The 20293-nt window shown below is 40.8% G+C and overlaps 1 long non-coding RNA gene across 2 annotated transcripts in view; it reads left to right on the top strand.

Moving 5' to 3' along the window:
• Positions 1–15439, top strand: part of LOC132533146 (uncharacterized) — a 128007-nt gene extending 112568 nt beyond the window's left edge. For both annotated transcript variants that reach the window (XR_009545044.1, XR_009545045.1), the window contains one exon: positions 15239–15439. This is a non-coding gene — a long non-coding RNA (uncharacterized LOC132533146). The remainder of the gene's footprint in view (positions 1–15238) is intronic.
• Positions 15440–20293: the final 4854 nt, after the last annotated feature.

A 20293-nucleotide genomic window follows, 5' to 3' on the forward strand; every position in this document is an offset into this window, starting at 1 on the left:
CCAGAGAGAGAGATAGATACCAAAATCTCTTAATAGGTAAATTCAGGCCATTGACATTTATTGATATCAAAGATTGAAGACATTTTAACACCATTCTTGTAGATGTTTAGAGTGTTCTGATATATGGCCTATTTATGGAGGTCTGTTTATAGGAGACCTTTTAGAACTTCTTTCAGGGCAGGCATGGTGATTGTTGATTCTTTCAACTGTTGCTTGTCTGAGGTTTTTATGCCTCCATCTAGTCTGAATGACAGTCTAGCAGGATACTGTAGTCTTGGTTGAAAGGCTTTCTCATTGAGCACTCAATAGATACATTGCCATTCCCTTCTGGCCTGTAGCGTTTGTGTGGAGAAGTCTGCTGCTAATCTTATGGGTTTTCCTCTGTAGGTGACACTTTGTTTTTCTCTTGCAGCCTTCAGGATCCTTTCTTTATCCTTATTCCTTTCCATTGTAAATATGATGTGTCTTGTTGTCTTTAAGTCTGGATTAATTCTGTTTGGTATCCTCTGGGCTTCTTGAACCTTTATGTCTTTTTTTTAAAATTTTTTTTTCTTTTTTTTCTCCTCCAGGGTTATTGCTGAGCTCGGTGCCTGCACCATGAATCCACCGCTCCTGGAGGTCATTTTTCCCCCTTTTTGTTGCCCTACTTGTTGCAGCCTCGTTGTGGTTATTATTGCCATTGTTGACGTTGCATTGTTGTTGGATAGGACAGAGAGAAATGGAGAGAGGAGGGGAAGACAGAGAGAGGGGGAGAGAAAGATAGACACCTGCAGACCTGCTTCACCGCCTGTGAAGCGACTCCCGTGCAGGTGGAGAACCAGGGGCTCGAACCAGGATCCTTACGCCGGTCCCTGCGCTTTGCGCCACGTGCGCTTAACCCACTGCGCCACCGCCTGACCCCCTTAATTTATTTTTTATTTAAGAAAGGATAATTTAACAAAACCATAGGGTAGGAGGGGTACAACTCCACACAATTCCCATCACCCAATATCCATATCCCATCCCCTCCCCTGATAGCTTTCCCATTTTCTATCCCTCTGGGAGCATGGACCCGGGGTCGTTGTGGGTTGCAGAAGGTAGTAGGTCTGGCTTCTGTAATTGCTTCCCCACTGAACATGGGTGTTGACTGGTTGGTCCATACTCCCAGTCTGCCTCTCTCTTTCCCTAGTAGGGTGGGTCTCTGGGGAAGTGGAGCTCCAGGACATATTGGTGGGATCTTCAGTCCAGGGAAGCCTGCCAGGCATCCTGATGGCATCTAGAACCTGGTGGCTGAAAAGAGAATTAACATACAAAGCCAAACAAATTGTTGAGCAATCATGGACCCAAAGGTTGGAATAGTGGAGAGGAAGTGTTAGGGGAATACTCACTGCAAACTCTAGTGTACTTCTGCTTTCAGGTATATATTTTGCACTAGTTTATGGATACGTGTGAACATATGCTCTTTCTCACAGAACCTGGTCTATATATAGTTTTTGGGACTTTGTTAGAAAGTGAACCACCTGGGATGGAATTAGAGAATACTATGAAAGGAAAGGTCTCACCCGAGTAATGAAGCTGGAGGGTTGTTGTTCCACACCTGAAGTCTCTGGACACAGTCTGAGCTGAAGCATGTTGAGGTGGCAATCATTATGTGTTGGTATGCTTCTAGTTCTGCTGCTGGGATCTCTTCTGTTATGTTGCTTGACGTTGTGGTCTATTTACATGGTCATTCTGTTACATTGGTTTGGTCTCACTCCCCCTGCCTCCGGGAGATTTGGTTTAGCCCTTGCTAGTTTCATGCTTTTTCCTTCTCCCCGCCCCCTATCCCTACATACTTCCTGGGTTACTGACGCTGCCGCGGGAGGAGAAAGATGGAGGAGCATATTGTGTGGTGATTAGGTTGTTGGACTGTTTGCCCGCTGGTGAATAAAGATTAAACTGCGTTCTCATCTCAGCCATGTGTCCCTGGTCATCTGTTACCCACCCATGAAGCCAACCTGAAGAAAACAACAGTTGCATTGATTAGATTGTGATCGGCAGATGCAATATTATTTGATATGGATTGGGAGAGGCATGCGGGAAAGTGGGCCCTATCCTAAGGTTCCAGGACTTGGGAAAATATAGGCTCTATAGTGAAGATGTGAGGTTCCTGCTGTCTTAGGGTTCAAAAAGACAATGGATAGTTATTGTTATCATCACATTATTTGGTAATTGGGTTAACTTTGAAAAGTCCTTTTGTTAGGGTTTGCTGTATAGTACCCAGTATCAGTACACAGTATATAGCTGTGCCACTGGTTGCTTCTGATCTACTTGGTCTAGGCTTTTGAGAGAGTCCACATATCAAATACACAGCCTATATATTAAAAAGACTCAAGTCTGTGTTTAAAAAATTTCGAGACATACAATTAATTTTCCCTCTCTCATATTAATTACTGATTTATATGACTACACTTTACTAGGAGTGTACATAAACACCATTCCCACCACCAAAAGACTGTGTCCCATCCCACCCACCCACTCCCACCCCCCACTGGCCCAGGAAGCTGCATGTCCACCCTCCCCCTTACCACAGGGTTTTTACTTTGGTGCCCTACTCCATATTTAGTCAAATCCTGCTTTTAGTTTCCCTTTCAGATCTTCTTTCTCAACTTCTGTTGGTGAGTGGGATCATCCTATACTCATCTTTATCTTTCTGACTTAGCTCACTTAACATAATTCCTTCTAGCTCTGTCCAAGATGGATCAGAGAAGGTGGGTTCATTGTTCTTGATAGCTGTATAGTAACCTTTATGTCTTTTATGTTGTCTAGATTAGAGAAATTTTCAGCTATTATGGTCTGAAGAATGCTTTCTTCCTCTCCGTCTCTTTCTTCCTCTGGTAAGCCAATAATGTGTATATTGTTTCTTTTGAAGTCATCCCATAGGAGTCTGTTGTTGTTTTCAGTATCTCTTAATCTCTTTTTGAGATCTCTTACTTCTTTTTAAATTGTCTCTAATTTGTCCTTGATCTTGCTAATTTTGTCTTCAGCCTCATTGATTCTATTCTCTCTTCCTCTACTGTTTTCTGGAGTTCATCTATTTTGTTGCCCTGTTCTGATACTGTTTTAGCTTGTTCAGCTAGTTGTGTTCTTAGCTCAGCTATTTCAGCTTTCAGCTCACTAATAACCTTGAGATAATTAGTCTTTTCTTCCAGATTCTCATTTATTGTTCCTGTATTTCTGATGACAATTCTTTCAAACTCTTTACTCACTCCTGTGCTTATTTCCTTAACTAGTGTTTGGATGTTGACCTCATTATTTTGTGCTTCAACCTTTGGGGGGATTTTAGCTGGATTCTTGTCCTTATTCATTTCTCCAATATTTCTTCTTATTGGTTTAACCATTTTATATATTATATTATGAGTTCCCTCTCTCAGTACTTTTCAAATTACTGATCACTATTTCCTGGATTGACTTGTGTCTAAGTAAGGTAATTAAAGGGTCCACAGTGGTGGAAGTTAACAGTTGTTTCAATAGTATTTTAATCCCTGATTTGGAGCTCAATGGCTTAAAATTCTCTTTTGTGCTTTTTCTTCTCTGTAGGCTATGGGAGCCTGAGGGCTTTTAAACTATAAGTAGGCTTTTTAGCTTAATCACTGACTCCTGACCAAGAGATAAAGCAGGGTGTGGCAGAGATAACCCAGTGGTTTTGCAAAGGACTTTCACAGCCCCAAGGCTATGCTGCCAAGGTATAGATCTTCTGAGTTTCCTGGTTAGAGCTCTGTGCCCTGATGTCCCTCCCTGCTGCTGCTCCAGATTCTGAGGGCAGTAGTAATGGAGACTCAGAGTTGCACTTGTTGAGTGTCCAGGGAATCCTCTCCTCCCTTCAGCAGTCCCCCTTGTTGGTGGAACAGACTGGAGGTGGTGTCTCTGATAAACTACCATACTGTTACCAGCCACTTAATCTCTCCCTAGGCTCCTCTGTCCACCAGCCACATGTGTTTGCACTCACTGGTGATTTTGTGGGTTCCTGAAGTCATTCTAGTTCTGTCTTGTTTCGGTCCCAGGTGGTCTCCTTTGGTATTCCTAGTTGATCCGGGAGAGGAGAGGAAAGAAACAGATCTGCTGCTGCTTGTAGCCCCACCTCCAGAAGTCTCCTAAATATTGAGATATTGACTATTTTTAACTCAGAAATGAATTTCCATGCCTTATTGAGGAGGATGGGAGAGATAGAGAGGCAAGGAAAAAGAGAGAGAGAGAGAGAAACTTGCAGTATTGCTTCGTCACTTTGGAAGCTTCCTTCTTTGCATGTGGGATGCAGGAACTGGAGCCTAGGTCCTTGTGAGCTACGACATGCACACTCAACTGAGTGCACCACTGCCTTGCCCTTCAACCTTTTTGTTAGAGTTTCTTTCATGCTTCATACTCAGGGTTATGGTTCCTCCCTCTCTCCCTCCCTCCATTCTTCCTTCCCTACTTCCCTTCTTTCTTCCCTCTATGAAAGGTCTTTTTAATATCATAAAGCAAATAGTTTATAATTTGATTGAATACTTTATTTCACAGGAACCACGTAGCATACATTTTGAACATTTCAGTTTTCAAGCTATACAGAAGTATCTCAAAAACATTTTCTGTATTTGTCTTATATAGATCTGTTTTCTTCTCTTTAATAAGCATTGCTTTTACATCCTGTTTGTTTTCCACCCACACTTTCTCCAAATAATCTTACACCGTTTAGACATTTCTTTCTTTGGCTAACCTTGCTTGTTTGTTTTCCTCTATTTGACAGAAAAGCAATTTTTATAGCTCACTTATGAATCATTGCATTTCTAGTCAATTTATATTTATACTCTGTGCCCTGAATTCTTTTAAAAAATTTTTTAATATTTATTTTCTCTTTTGTTTCCCTTTTTTTTATTGTTGTTGTAGTTAGTACTATTGTTGTTCTTGATGTTGTAGTTGTTGGATAGGACAGAGAGAAATGGAGAGAGGAGGGGGAAAGAAAGATAGACACCTGCAGACCTGCTTCACCACCTGTGAAGTGACTCCCCTGTAAGCAGGGAGCTGGGGGCTCGAACCGGGATCCTTGTGCTCTAAATTCTTTTTTAAATACTGAAGCTGCATACCTTCCTAATACCTCTGTCTATATTGTAGTCAGATTACAACAGTGTTTATGGCTATAGTCTTATTATGTCATTTGACAGGTCTTATCTAACCACGAGAATTACTCAGTTTCATGTTTATTTTATCATCTGAGACTGAGGTCCAGTGGTTTTGCTGGCAAATATAAGTCTTGTGTGGCAACCAAGGTAAGTCAAGATTCTGAAACACCCTTTTGTTTCTTCCCCTTCCTTGTCTCAGGACTTGCACACTGGTGCTGAATTTTATCTTTTGAGAGATTGCCTGGAGGGTCTAGCAGGGGAGTGCAACTACTCCCCTTTACTGAAGTATGCCCTTTACTGAAGAAGGTCTGTCTCTGTTTGGGGAAGGTTGTTCTCTTCAGCCAAACCCACAACTTTGGGAGGGATGCAAATGGAGCGGTGAGGGAGGAAGGGGACACCTGCCTAGCCAGACAGATCAGCGAATCAGCCCTGGCGATCAGTGGGGTGACGGATGTCACAGCCAGATTGCCCTCACATCCACTGAGTTTTATCTTTTTATGTGGCTCTTTCTACTAAGTGACCTGTATCATTTATTTTCTTTTTAAACAGATAGATACTTCACTTGATAACAAAATAATTTAGTATTTTGACAATTTTTTTTAATTTTAATCTATATTTATTTATTAGATAGAGACAGTCCAGCAATCAAGAGAGAAGGGGGAGATAGGGAGAGAGACACCTGCAGCCCTGCTTCACCACTCACAAAGCTTTCTCCCTGTAGGTGGGGACCAGTGGCTTAAACCCGGGTCCTTGTGCATTATAAGGTGTGAACTTAGCCAGCTGCGCCACCACCAGCCCCATATTATGAAAACTTTATTCTTTCCTTTATGCCTTCTCCATTTCTCCCATTCTTTATATTGAGCTCATCATCATTAAATCATGAGCTTCATTTTAAAACTATTTTTTGAGTTGGTCAACAGCTCACTCCCTCTACCACTGTCACTCTTTTCTGTTGTCATGTCACACTTTTATTTGTTTATTTATTTTGCCCCACTAGGACCTCACACCTGTGTGATTCCACAGTTCCTGGCAGCCCCAACTGCCCACCCCTTTAACTGTAGGCAGAGACAGAGGCAAGAAAAAAAGGAGACATCACAGCATGCCCCACTGCACATGGAGTGCCCCTTAGCTCCGTGCATGCCCTTGCTTTGTGGTCTGGGGCTCAGCCATGCACCACAGCATGTTCCACTGCTTATGGCGTACCCCTTAGCTCCATGCATGCCCTTGCTCCGTGGTCTGGGGACTCAGACCATGACCTTGTGCAAAGAGAAGTGTGAATTCTACCAGGAGAGCCATCTCCTGATCCACATTACTGTTACTGTTTTCTGGCTGGACAAGTGCAGTAGCCTCCTTGCTTCCATTAAAAAATATTTTATTTATTTTTGTTTATTTTAGATAGGGACAGTGAGCAATTCAGAGGGAAGGGGGAGATACCCTGGGCAGATGAACTCACCAACGTGTCCCCAGAGCCCTGCCCCACTAGGGAAAGACAAAGATAGGCTGGGGGTGTGGATGCACCTGCCACTGCTTATGTCCAGTGGAGAAGCAATTACAGAAACCAGACCTCTCTCCTTCTATACTCCCAAAACACTTTTTGTCCATATTCCCAGAGGGCTAAAGGATAAGGGGAGAACACCAAAGGGCTCTTTGAGTCCCAATTCCACCAGAACCTGAAGCCTTTGTCACTAGGAATCTTGTTTTTGTACCATCATAGAACCTGGAAAACACCAGAGGAAGCTTAGACGCTATTTCTTTTATCAGAGAGAAGAAGAAAAAAAGAAATGACACACAAAAGTAGTAATAAGTGTAGGTGTGACTTAGAAAGGACGTGAAGGCAGCAATAATGGGGGAAATATATGTAGAAATAATGGGGGGAAATATAGATATATAGACATACATGTAGGTAGATTGTTATAGATATAAAGTCAAATCGTGTCTGTGACCTTGAGAAAACTGAATTTTCCAATGGAATGGAGGAGGACACAGAACTCTGGTGGTGGGAATGTTATTATCCCTATTATCTTATAATTTTGCAAATCAATATTAAATCACTAATAAAAATATTGGGGAAAAAAGAGACACACCTGCAACACTGCTTCACCATTTAAGAAGCCCCCCCCAGCCCCAGCAGTGCTACTGCCTGGTCTCTAACTGTTGTTCTTTAAAATTCTTCCATGTCTACCAACTTATACTTTTCTTTTTTTAATTAAAAAATGTTTAATTATATTTATTTATTTGATAGAGACAGACAGAAATCTATCTGCATTCTCAGGGAAGGGGAGATAGAGAGATACCTGCAGCCCTACTTCAGCACTCATGAAGCTTCCCACCTGCAAGTGGGGACCAGAGGCTTGAACTTGGGACCTTGAGCACTTTAATGTGTGCACTTAGCCAGGTGCGCCACCATCTGGCCACCTATGCTTTCTTACCATTCAAGAATTTCTGAAAGATCTATAGTTTTAGGATGCCTTCCTGAGTTGATTAGTTGTGTTGCAATCTTTTGGGTTCTACTCTTAGCGAAGCTTAGTCCTTGTATAGTTTTTCCATTTTCATCCCCCTATTTTGTTTGCTCTCTCTAGATTCTTGAAGAGTCAGTACATACTTCTGTTATGGTTATTAGGGCCTGTGACTCCTTCCTTTTTTTTCACCATCCATTCTTTAAATATTTACATCAGTGGTCCGGGAGGTGGTGCAGTGGTAAAGCACTGGATTCTCAAGCATGAGGTCCCAAGTTCAATCCCTGGCAGCACATGCACCAGAGTGATGTCTGATTCTTTCTCTCTCCTCCTATCTTTCTCATTAATAAATAAATTCTAAAAATAAATAAATAAATAAATATTTACATCAGTATCCTTAAAAAGTACCTTAGCCCCTGCCTGTAAATAGCTGAGACCTTTACTAGAAATAAATGCTCTCATTCCTGCTGTGAGTTGATTTATGTCTGACACATATTTTATGTTCCCACTACATAACTATAACAAAAAGCAGAGTGTTGTTTAATCATACTTATTTCACCATATTTACTCATTTATCCTCACTAATATTGTCACTGGAAAGTACAACAAATAAAGAAGGCTCGCACATCTCTGTGTGAGTGTCTTTGTGTGGGACCACAGGCAGATGGCCATGTAGTGCTGGTGATGCTGTGACAGTCATGAGCAGGGTGTCAACATTGCAGGCTCAACAGCTGCCTGAAAGCAGGCTTAGAGTTTCTGAGTATAGGACTTGTTCAGTGTTTACTTTAGGCTTTTCTTGAAGAGTGAAACATTTCTGTCTGCATTCTCAGTGAATTTATCCAAGGCCATCTGTTTATTAAGCCCCTATCCATCATCAATTAATACTTATTGGGTAACTACAAAGTGCATAATAATATTGTATAAACAAAGACCATCCTGCTACTGATAGACTTATTCATTGACCTGATACTGTTTTATTTTGTTTAGAAAATATTTTTAAAAAACCCACCAAATCCAAAGGCATAAACTAACATTCTCTAAATCTGAACAATGAAAGATGTTGCACACTTATTTATATGGCATTCTGCTCAAATACATGTAAGACTTGGGATAGTCCAAATTAAATTTCCATAGCTATCTGTGATGCCCTGTTTGTCAATAAGTCAAAGTCAGTGGTCCCATATTTATAAAGTCAAATGAAGTATCACATTGCTCTGGGGTTTCTAATAAAACTACTTGAATAAAAATAGAACCTCGGGGAGTCGGGCTGTAGCGCAGCGGGTTAAGCGCAGGTGGCGCAAAGCACAAGGACCGGCATAAGGATCCGGGTTCGAACCCCGGCTCCCCACCTGCAGGGGAGTCGCTTCACAGGCGGTGAAGCAGGTCTGCAGGTGTCTATCTTTCTCTCCTCCTCTCTGTCTTCCGCTCCTCTCTCCATTTCTCTCTGTCCTATCCAACAACCACAACAACAATAATAACTACAACAATAAAAAAAACAACAAGGGCAACAAAAGGGAATAAATAAATAAAATAAGTAAAATTTAAAAAAATTAAAAAAAAAAAATAGAACCTCCACTAAGCACATTTGCCTTTTGATTTTGAAGGAAATCCTGGAAAGTGCACTCGCTGGGCCCACATTTAAGTTTCCTTGCAAGATTTTTTTTTTTTATTAAGTAAAAAATTACGTAAACATGTCATGTCTTCCAGTAAAAACAATGGCATATTAGGGGATAATACTCATTACCATTGTTGCTTTTGAATTAAAGAAGTCAGAAAACTTGACTGTCTTTTCAGCCAACCAACTTTGGGGGGCAGTAATGAAGGTTTGGTGTTGAAGACTAGCAATTTCAATAACACTGGAGGAATGAAATTCTGACACTAAATTGTTGTAAATTAACTTAAAAAGAGGTATGGGGGTTGGGGCTGCTTGTGGCACATATAGAAGAATCCACAGCGGGAGCTGGGAACTGGTTTAATCAATACAAGGTTTATTAGGGTGAAACAGGTAAAAGGCAAAATAAGCAATTATTATCAAGGGTTAAGTGTACACTAGGTCTATAAAGTCTGAATATGGTTATCAAAGTTTAGTCCCATAAGATAAACAATTATAAGCTTTAGTAAAGGTTGCTCATGGCTGTAGAGGGGTCTAAAAATTTACTGGCTAGCAGAGTCGCACGTGCTCAGTTCCCAGTAGACATGGCGGATGGATGCCTGGGGCACCTCCGCTGAGAGGCATCTGACCAGGAGAAGAAGCTGTAGCCAAAGAGCCCCAGAGTTCCGGCTGGCTGTCCTTTTAAGTCTATTCAGCCTACCCACAATGCTTTGCACACCAGCCGTCTGGATTCACCTACAGTCCACCATGCGCCTGCATAGATCACTGCATACTCTGTCAGCCTTCTGTCGCCAAAGCTGACGTCACCACTGTGTCAGGGCATATAGCATCACCACACTAGATAATTGGGATTTCACTTTTGAGATGTTTTTTACTGTCAGGGTAGTGGATTTTTGCTGATTCCTCCTTGGTCTCTGGCCTAGAATATCCTTCTTATGGGCCTTTGTGCACGGTTCAGGGTAAACACTATGACCGCGGAACAGAGCAAAGCTTCCATAGTGCGTGAAACCGTGACCTTGGTTAACTTCACTGGTGCAGGTTGCCTTAATCAGTCTCAGAAGTATGAACAGTGGATTAGTAAGATTATTTGTTGGGTGAAATTACATCAGTAATAACCCTATCACAAGCACCAAAAGAATTCTTGTGGATTGCTGTTATAATAAATCTAACTAGAATGGGGAGGTAGGGTGCATGCTAGATCACAATCCATAAGGAGAGCTTTTTTACTTGTTTGTTTGGTCATTTCCATAGTGTCATTGCTCCACCTGCCTTCTTTCCAGAGAGGCAGAGCTGGGAAGGAAGCAGGACTTCAAAGCTCCCTGCAGTGCAGTGGGTACTGGGCTTTGGACCTGCTTCACACACATGGCAAAGCAACATTCTATTCAAATAAGCTATTTGCTGGCCCAAGAAGTTTTGAGATTTATCTTTCGAAACTTCAGATACCTTTAAAGTACATTAAAAAATATTGTAATTGCCATTAAAAATAATACCAATATGTCTTGGAACCCCACCTCCTCAGAGTTCTACTCCACTAGGGAAAGGGAAAGGGGGTATGGATCAATCAACCTTTCAATACTTATGTCCAGCAGGGAAGCCATTCCAGAAGCCAGACCTCCAACTTTCTGTGATCTATACAGATCTTCAGCGTATACTCCCAGAGGGATAAAGAATAGGGAACTGTCCAATGGAGGGGATGGGATATGGCAATACGGCATTCTGGTGGTGGGGATTGTATGAATTGTACCTCTCTCATCCCACAGTCTTGTTGATCATTATTAAATCAATCATAATAACAGAAGTTGAAAAATAAGAAAACACGAAGCAGAACTTGGACTGGGTTTGGTGTATTGCACCAAAGTAAAAGACTCTAGGGTAGGGGAGTAGGGATCAGGACAAAAAAAAGTACCAGTAGTGGCCAGGTGTTGGTATACCTGGCTGAGTGTACCTTACCATGTGCAAGGATCCTAGTTAAAGCTCTCAGACCCACCTGCGGAGTGGACGCTTCACCAGTGGTGAAGTAGTGTTGAAGGTGTCTCTTCTCTCCCTCTTTATTTCCCCTCCCATCTCAATTTACCTTCTCTTTCAATACAAAAGATATTAAAAATGCTAGTATATATTTTTTAAATTTTTATTTATAAAATGGAAATATTGACAATATTATAGGATAAGAGGGGTACATTTCCACACAATTCCCACCACCAGAGCTCCATATCTAATACCCTCCATTGATAGCTTCCCTGTTCTTTGTCCCTCTAGGAGTATGGGCCCAGGATCATTATGGGGTGCAGAAGGTAGAAGCTCTGGCTTCTGTAATTGCTTCTCTGCTGAACATGGGTGTTAGCAGGATCCATACTCCCAGCCTGTCTCTCTCTCTCTCTTTCTCTTTTTATAGCTGCTTTTTACTGGGTTAGTTTTAATATAATTCTGAGTTGCTTAATCTATGTCAAATGGAAAAGAAATTCAGGGCAGCCTTGCACACTTGAAAAGGAGAGTGAATGAATTAAGTTATTATTAATGTTTAAAAATTACTCATAGTTTTGATTCAGTTAATGTTTCAGATGCTTTCCTTTAAGTATTGTCTATTTTGTCAGGAGTTTGAAGTGCATTACTAGGTACTTAATAAGTCTAAAGGGTTAGATTTTCTTTGTTTTTTATTTTGAAGTACCTAATGTCAAAATTGACTTAATAGGCTGTGCTAGATTACTGATATGTATTTTACTTGGTTACTGACACATGGTACTTAGGAAGTAGAAATAGTGTTCAAACTTAATGATATTTCTAGATAATGTAGTGAAAATGTAATAATGTGCTTTGGATTGCTCCTCAATACCTTTCTTTTGTTCCTTTACAGAAAAAAAAGAAACCCACAATATTTCAGTTATTGTTGACTAAGTTTCCTAGGGCTTACATAAGAGTAAAAGGAAAAATGAAAGAAAAAACAGAATATTAAGCAACATTTGAGGCATCACTTAGAAACTATATTATTTTAGAAAAGTGATATTATAAATAGCTGGCCAGATGGTGAAGGTGGAATATGAGCAGGAAAGGAAAATTATTGAATTTTTTTTTAGGTATCCAAGAGAATTAGAGTTTTTTCTCTTTTTTTCAACTCACTTAAATAGGGAAATTTAAGTTTAAAAAATAGTCAATTGACTTACAACAAAATTATATTTTAATGGAGAAGAATAGAGTAGACCATAATAGAATATTCAATAGAATAATAATAAAATTATTAATAAAATAATATAAATATAATATATTATATAAATAAAATATAAATATAATGATGTAATGGATACTATATAATATTATAATATATAATAAATATAATACATAATATATTATTGTTATATAATATATAAATATAATATAAATATATAAAAATAATAATAAATTAATAATTTAATAGACTAATTCTATGGGGGACAGGTGGTGGTACACCTAGTTGGATGCACATGTTATACAGAAGGACTATGGTTCAAGCCCCTGGTCCCCACCTTTAGGGGGAAAGCTTAACAAGTGGTGAAGTAGTGGTGTAGGTGTCTTTCTGTCTCTCTCCCTCTCTGTCTCCCCTTTCCTCTCAATTTCTGTCTGTCTCTATCAAATAAATAAAGATTTTTTTTTTAACTTCCAGGTAGTAGAAAATACAATCTGATTAAAGTTCAACTTAGTGACTTTTTTTTACTCCTTCAATACCATGTGATGTGCTTATTTATGTATTTACTAATTAGGTGTTTATTTATTTATCTACTAATTATGCACAATGAAGGTGAAATATTTCTTAGTGTGAGGATGAAAATAATGATTTCTTATAATACCCATTAAGAGGAATGAATCCTGGTAGCTGATGTTTTTTCTTTTGGGGTGGGAATTAAGAAAATATTGGGTGTGGTTATGAGAACAGGTGTTTAAACCTGAAAACTGGAGTAGAAGCAAATTGCTTTGTATGCCACAGGCAAGGGCATTTAGAATGCTCTGGAAGGAAGTGAGGGAGCTGCAGCAAGCAAGCAAAAGCAAAGAACAAGCAATGACACTGGACAGAGACAAGTAGGGGAAGGACTTAACAGTTGGGTAGCCCAGAAGAACCAAGAGCATGGTCATGCCTGTTGGGAGATCTGATGAATTGTATCTGTCCACCTGTACAGTTTTATGTGAGTTCTAGATCACTCATTAATTATTTTGTCTAAGTATGTCATATTAGAGTGAATTCAAAGTATTTACCAGTGAGCATTGACCTATGCATTCATTTGCTAGTAATCTGGGTTTCATTAGATTTCATTAGATTTCATTAGATTTCATTTGCTAGTAATCTGGGTTTCATTAGATTATAAAATTTGAAGATGGAACAGAAGTCATAGGCCAAACAAGAACTGACTGTTTCATAATTAATCTGGAATGACCTAAATTGGTTGGTGAAATGTTAAGGAAAATTGTATAAGTTCAAATTATTTCCTTAAATATGTGTGTTTTTTTTCATTTTACTTTATTTTTTGTAGCAATTCTAGCATATTTCCACATCTTCTTCGATATTCTACCTGTAGAAGGCAGTTTCATACTGGTCCCCTTAAGTAGAAAAGGACTTAATGATTTTTTTTCTAGCAGATAGAGTGGAAAGGTGTCAGGTTGCATCTCAGGGGAGAAAGAAGAGACCAGGAACTCATGGCAGAACGGGAACACAAATCTTTATTTACGCAGATGCCCCAGAATTGGGTGTGAGCACAGCGATTCAGGTCACGTGGAGCTAGCAAAATGGCCACCTCCCAGTATGCCCACCAACCCTTCTCCAGGTTGGTCACAGAAGAGAAAAGAGCAAAGAGAGCGAAAGTGGAAACAGGAGAGGCTTTTATGGGAGAATTCTGGAAGTGGTAAGTCAGGACGGGACTGGCTCGGAAAGGGGGTGGAGAGAGGCAAAAGGCAAGTTGGGAAGGTGGAAGCATCCTTAGCAACTGTTGCAATGGTTTTAACTGAATTAGCAATACCCTGAGGGGATAACGTGGTGGATATCTGTAAATAATACTTGCATGAAAATATAGTGGTTTGTGGGCCCTGCCAATGTTTGACCACATCTGCACAATTTCCCAACAGAAAGGAAAGAATATTATGTTATGGTAGGGAAACTTGGCAGACAGTCTTACCTTAATAAGTGATTACCATCACCAGTCATGTTGGAATGAACAGAATGCCATGAGCAAGACATTTCTGTGGTGTTATTTCATCACGTTTATGGACTCTGGCTAATCATGAGAAGACACCAGACAAAACCAAAGTTTAGGGACATTCTACAAAAGACCTGCTGGGAACATTCCTAGAGAAGCTCTTCAAAAATGTTGAGAGTGGGAGTTGGGCTGTGGCGCAGCAGGTTACGTGTACGTGGCACAAAGCACAAGGACTGGCTTAAGGATCCCGGTTCGAGCCCTCGGCTCCCCACCTGCAGGGGAGTCGCTTCACAGGTGATGAAGCAGGACTATAGGTGTCTATCTTTCTCTCCCCCTCTATGTCTCCCCTCCTCTCTTGATTTCTCTCTGTCCTGTCTAACAACGACGACATCAACAACAACAACAATAACTAAAAAAACAATGGCAACAAAAGGGAAAATAAATATAAAAAATTTAAAAAATGGCAACAAAAATTTTTTTTTAAATGTTAAGAGTATAAAACAAGAAGACATTATAATAGAAACTCTGATGGTTTGGAGAGGTCTTAAGAGATGAGCGATTCTCCATTGCCCTCGGAGATTAATTATCAAGGTCAAGTGATAGATTCTTTGGGCTAGACTGAATTAACAGGTTTGTCATGTACTTGCAGATTTCTTTTTACAACCCATAAAATCCCCCTAATAATAAACCAAAAAAGTGGTCCAGGAGGTGGTGCAATGGATAATTGGCTTCTCAACCATGAGGTCCTGAGTTCAATCCCCAGCAGCACATGTGCCAGAGTGGTGTCTGGTTCTTTCTCTCTCTGCCTATCTTTCTCATGAATAAGTAAAACAAATTATTTTTTAAAAATAAAATAAAAAATAAACAAAAAAAACATATTTTCTCACTTCATTTTAGGCACTGAAGAAAGAAGCTAAAGCAGAGGAAAATAAGGGAGACAGGAAAAACAAGCTGAAACAAACTGAAACTGAGAAGACTCAAGTAAGATTTGAAAGGCTAATGCTTTTTGTTTTTAGTCAAAATGTATCTTGTTTTAGAGATAATTCGAAATTGCCTCGTAATGTCCAAATCAATTTATGATTTTACAAAAATAATATACAACAATTTGAGTCATTCTCTGTGTACCATCATACCGTTTGATCTTTGGCACCATGACTGTGAGAGTCTTTATGGAAAGTTGAACAGATCATGGGATACGGAGTTCTCATGATTATGAATTGGTCAGTCCCTCCCACCCTCCCTTCTTTCCTTCCTTCTAATGCTGTTTGTGGTCAGTGATACTCATCGAGTATCTTGAAAAATGTCCTTGAGATCATTTGTAAGAACACAATGAAAGTTACTCTGTCACTTGCAGATGCAAGTGTAGGTATAGATGTAGGTATAGCTTGTCATCTGACCACTTTCCTTCCTTCCTTTCTTTCTTTCTTTCTTTTAAATTTTTTATTATTATTTATTTTCCCTTTTGTTGCCCTTGTTGTTTTGTTGTTGTAGTTATTGTTGATGTTGTCGTTGTTGGATAGGACAGAGAGAAATCGAGAGAGGAGGGGAAAACAGAGGGGGAGAGAAAGACAGACACCTGCAGACATGCTTCACCTCCTGTAAAGCGACTTCCCCTGCAGGTGGGGAGCCGGGCTCTAACCCGGGTCCTTACACCGGTCTTGCGCTTTGCTCCATGTGCCTTTAACCCACTGCACTACCTCCTGACTCCCTCTTTCTTTCTTTCTTTTTTTTTTTCCTTTCTTTCTTCCTTTATTTTTTATTATCTTTATTTATTTATTGGATAGAGACATGCCAGAAATTGAAACAGAGGAGTGTTAGAGAGGGAGAGAGACAGAGAGATACCTGCACCCCTGCTTCACCACTTTCAAAGCTTTTCCCCTGCAGGTGGGGACCAAGGGCTTGAACCTGGGTCCTTGTGCACTGTAACATGTGCGTTCAACCAGGTGAGCCACCACTTGGCACCCTGCTTTTCTTTTCTCAAGGCTGGTTAAACTTTACTGGAGAACATCTGAAGATCTTGGCTTCACTGCAGGATTATCAGCACCATCTGTTAGAGACTTTTTTTTCCCCCAAGGGACAGAGGGAATAAGAGAGAGACACCAAAATCCTGCTCAGTTCTGGCGTATGGCAATGCTGGGTATTAAACCTGGGGCTGCTAGGGCCTCAGTTATGCAAAGCCTGTGCTCTGAGGCTGTTTCCCACCCCACCAGGCCTGTTATTAAAAACTGGATATTTTGGATATATTTGTTTTCTGGTCTGGGTGGTGGTGCATCGGGTTAAGAGCACACATCCTATGAGCAAGGACCTGGGTTCAAACTCCCCATCCCCACCTTCCAGGGGGCCGATTCACACGCAGTGAAGTAGGGCTGCAGGTGGCTGTCTTTCTGTCTTCCTTGCTATCTCTCCCTGTCCTCTTAATTTCTTTCTGTCCTATCCAATAATATATATATAAAGGGGCAGGGGAGGGAAAAAATGGCCACTGATAGCAGTGGACTTGTGCAGGCATGAACCCCAGCAATGGCCATACAGGCAGAAAATAAACAAACAGACAAATACTTGTTTTCTTTATAGAAGATGTAGCTAGTAGTGTAATTCTGGGAAAAGATCTACGCTCACTAAATACTAAAGACTTCTGACATCTTTACATCTGTGACCCTATGTGTTCTAGCACTGTAGAGTCAGAAAGCAAGTTTATATGCCAACCAGAACTCACTTTTTTTTTTTCAAATGAGCAATCTTAAGGATAAATCCAAGGTATTGAATATTCATGTAAAAGTTGACTGCCTCCTCACCTACTTCCTATTACACTTCCCTCACTCACTCCAAAGCTGTCTTTATCAAAGCAAGGACTGCAAAAGATGAATAAGGACACGAGACTGGCACACTTTAATGATAACTCTTTAGTCACTTTCAGGCCACCCCATCAGCTGGGCCCCTAGTCAGGGAGTCCTGAGATTCCCAAACAGACATGATGGGCCTAGACCTCAAAAAAAAAAAAAAAATCCCTCTCTCCATTGTTACCAGTCCTTTCTATCAGGAACAGCACAATAGACCCCTTTGTGGGCCCCCATAGGACCTTGCCCTCAATGTGGATCAACAACGACAGAGAATGTTCCATCCTCCAGAGGGAGGCTGGACAACATACTCTATCTTCCACCTGAGGAAGATGGGTCCTGAAACTAAGGCAGCTTGGAACGTTCCTACTCATGACCACACAATGTGAGGTCAGATCTACAGGGATGCAGAGGTCACATAGGCTCCTAAGCTGAATATGGGCTCCAGATCACATCAAATAGATGGGGTTTACAGTCAACAGTGTTTGTATACCTTTACCATATTTGGGAGCTACTCTAGGCATGACATCATCTCTCCAGACAATAACTTGGATCCACCTGCAATATCATATTTCAGGCTCAGGGAAAAAAGAAAGAGAGAAAGAGAGAGAGAGAGAGAGAGAGAGAGAGAGAGAAAGAAAAACTAGTATAGCCATGTGCCCTTTGGAAAAATAACTAAAATAGACCTACTAACTACAAAACAGAGATCCCCAACTCTTCATCTGAACTATTCCAGCTTTTAAGTTCATGATTAGTCAACAATTTTTTGGCTCTATATGTTGACTCTTTTTTCAGCCACCAGATTCTAGATGCTACCATGATGCCTACTGGACTTCCCTGGGCAGACAACCCCCACGAATGTGTCCTGGAGCTCTGCTTTCCCAGAGCCCCACCCCACTGAAAGAGACAAGCTAGGAGTATGAATCGACCTGTCAGCACCCATGTTCAGTGGGGAAGCAATTACAGAAGCCAGACCTTCCACCTTCTGCACCCCATAATGACTCTGGGTCCATGCTCCCAGAGGGCTAAAGAATAGGAATGCTATCAGGGGAGGGGATAGGATACAGAGCTCTGGTGGTGGGAATTGTGCGGAATTGTACTCCTCTTATCCTATGGTTTTTGTCAGTGTTTCCTTTTTATAAATAAAATTTTAATTTTTTTAAATTGAAAAATAATAAAAAAAATAAAAGAAACACAGTCATCACCTGCATGGGTGATTGGTGGTGAAGCAGTACTCCAAGTCTGTCTACCTATCTATCTATTTATCTATCTATCTATCTATCTTCCTCTCTACCTTCCTATTTCCTCTCACTTTCTCTCTCTCAGAAACAAAATTATAAAGCAAAAAGGAATAAATAGCAGTTAGAATCAATGGGTTTGTTTTACAGGTGCCATATCACAGTTTTTGAGAATCTATTGTTGATATTTGTGTGCCTTCAAGAAAAGGTCATTATAATCCTGTCTTCCCTGTGGCCTTGGGAACCCTGGATGCAGGTTAGATCTGTCATTGAGAGGCTCCAGGGAGTTGGAGGTGGTGCATAGGAGGTGGTAGAGCACAGATACTACAATGTGCAAGGATCCTGGTTCAAGTCTCCAGTCCTTGCCTCTGGAAGGAAGTTTCACAAGCTACAGTTTTAAGTTTTAAAAATAGAGGTTATGAGGAGGGAACAGTTATAAAGGCCTGTGGCAGTGACAGTCTTATACCCCTGCACTTGGGTGGGAGGCTGCAGAAACTGGATCAAGCAGGACAGAGTCAGACCCGGGAGAGCAGGGAGTGAACACTTAGTGTGTTTCCTTCCTACATTTTCATCATTGGAGCTACTGCTCCATGCAGTTTTTTAGGTATAAAGAGACAAAGACAGAAAGACACCCCATCACTGAAGCTACTTCCAATGTAGTAGGGGACTGGCCCACACCAAGACCATACAGATATCAAATAAGCAATCTGAGTGAGATATTTTTTCTGGCCATGGATAATCTTATTTTAATATTTTATTTATGTATTTATTAATTAAAGAGAAATATGGGGGGAGCAGAACAAAGATTGACATAGTCAGTAACCTTCCTCACATTGTTTAAAGTAATACTCTAATTTTCTTTCTCATATATGTATTAACAAACTAATAAGATTATATTATGGGACAGGAGATGCTGCTAGGGTAGAGTGAGACCTATGTGAGACCTGGATCTGATCTCATGTGGTAACATGGAAGCACAATGAATAGCAGTGGGAGAATGCCATTCATAGTAATGTCTCTCATTACTTCTCTAAACATAGGGGACAAAAATGGCCCAGAGCAGACCTTTTCATGTACCCCTTATGTACAGGGAACATGGTTCATTTCCTTGTACTACAAGAACAAAAAAAAGTAATTCAAGGGCTTTACCTGAGAATTAACCTGATAACCTGAGCCCTGGTCCTGATTACCTCCCTTTTGACTGTCACTTAGTCTCAGCTGTCCCACAATATCCTCAGGATTTCCATGAATCCAGACTCTACCAGCTACCTCCAGGATTCTTGGGCTGGGAGCACGTGTTGTGGAGACACAGCTCAAAAAGCTGGAGAACTGTTGTATGCTTTACATTGGTTTGTTCTAGCCCTCCCCCACCAAGAGAATTGGATCAGTCCGTTAATTTCGCGGGCCTGCTTGGCCCCGCCCGGAGGAACCCCGAGAGAGGGTTCCTGAGTTCAAAGGTGCCAGAGTTTTCAGAGGGTTCCCGAGTACGAGAGTTCAAGAGTTCCAGAGTTAGAAAGAGAGTTTCAGAGGGTTCCCCAGTACGAGAGTTCGAGAGTTCCAGAGTTGGAGGGTTCTTGAGTTCCAGAGTAAGAGAGTGTGCTTGTGCCACCGCAAAGAGACAGCAGAGTTCTGTTTGGTGATTAGTTTGTCTTAGTTTATGGATCGTTGTTCCTGAATAAAGAAATACAGCTTCCCTGCCCAGCCATTGTCTCCGCGTCTCTGTTACCCGCCCATGAAGCTAGACCCACCCGGCCAGAGCCTCCGAAATTTTAACAACAGAGAACAGAGAATAACAAGATCCTGTGGTACTAGTTGCCCTTCTCTTTAGGCATATACATTCATTTGATACTACGGTAGTAGTATGCAAGCCTCAAAAGGCA

The sequence above is a fragment of the Erinaceus europaeus genome, chromosome 15, assembly GCF_950295315.1.
Source record: "Erinaceus europaeus chromosome 15, mEriEur2.1, whole genome shotgun sequence".
In the NCBI taxonomy this organism is placed as follows: domain Eukaryota; kingdom Metazoa; phylum Chordata; class Mammalia; order Eulipotyphla; family Erinaceidae; genus Erinaceus; species Erinaceus europaeus.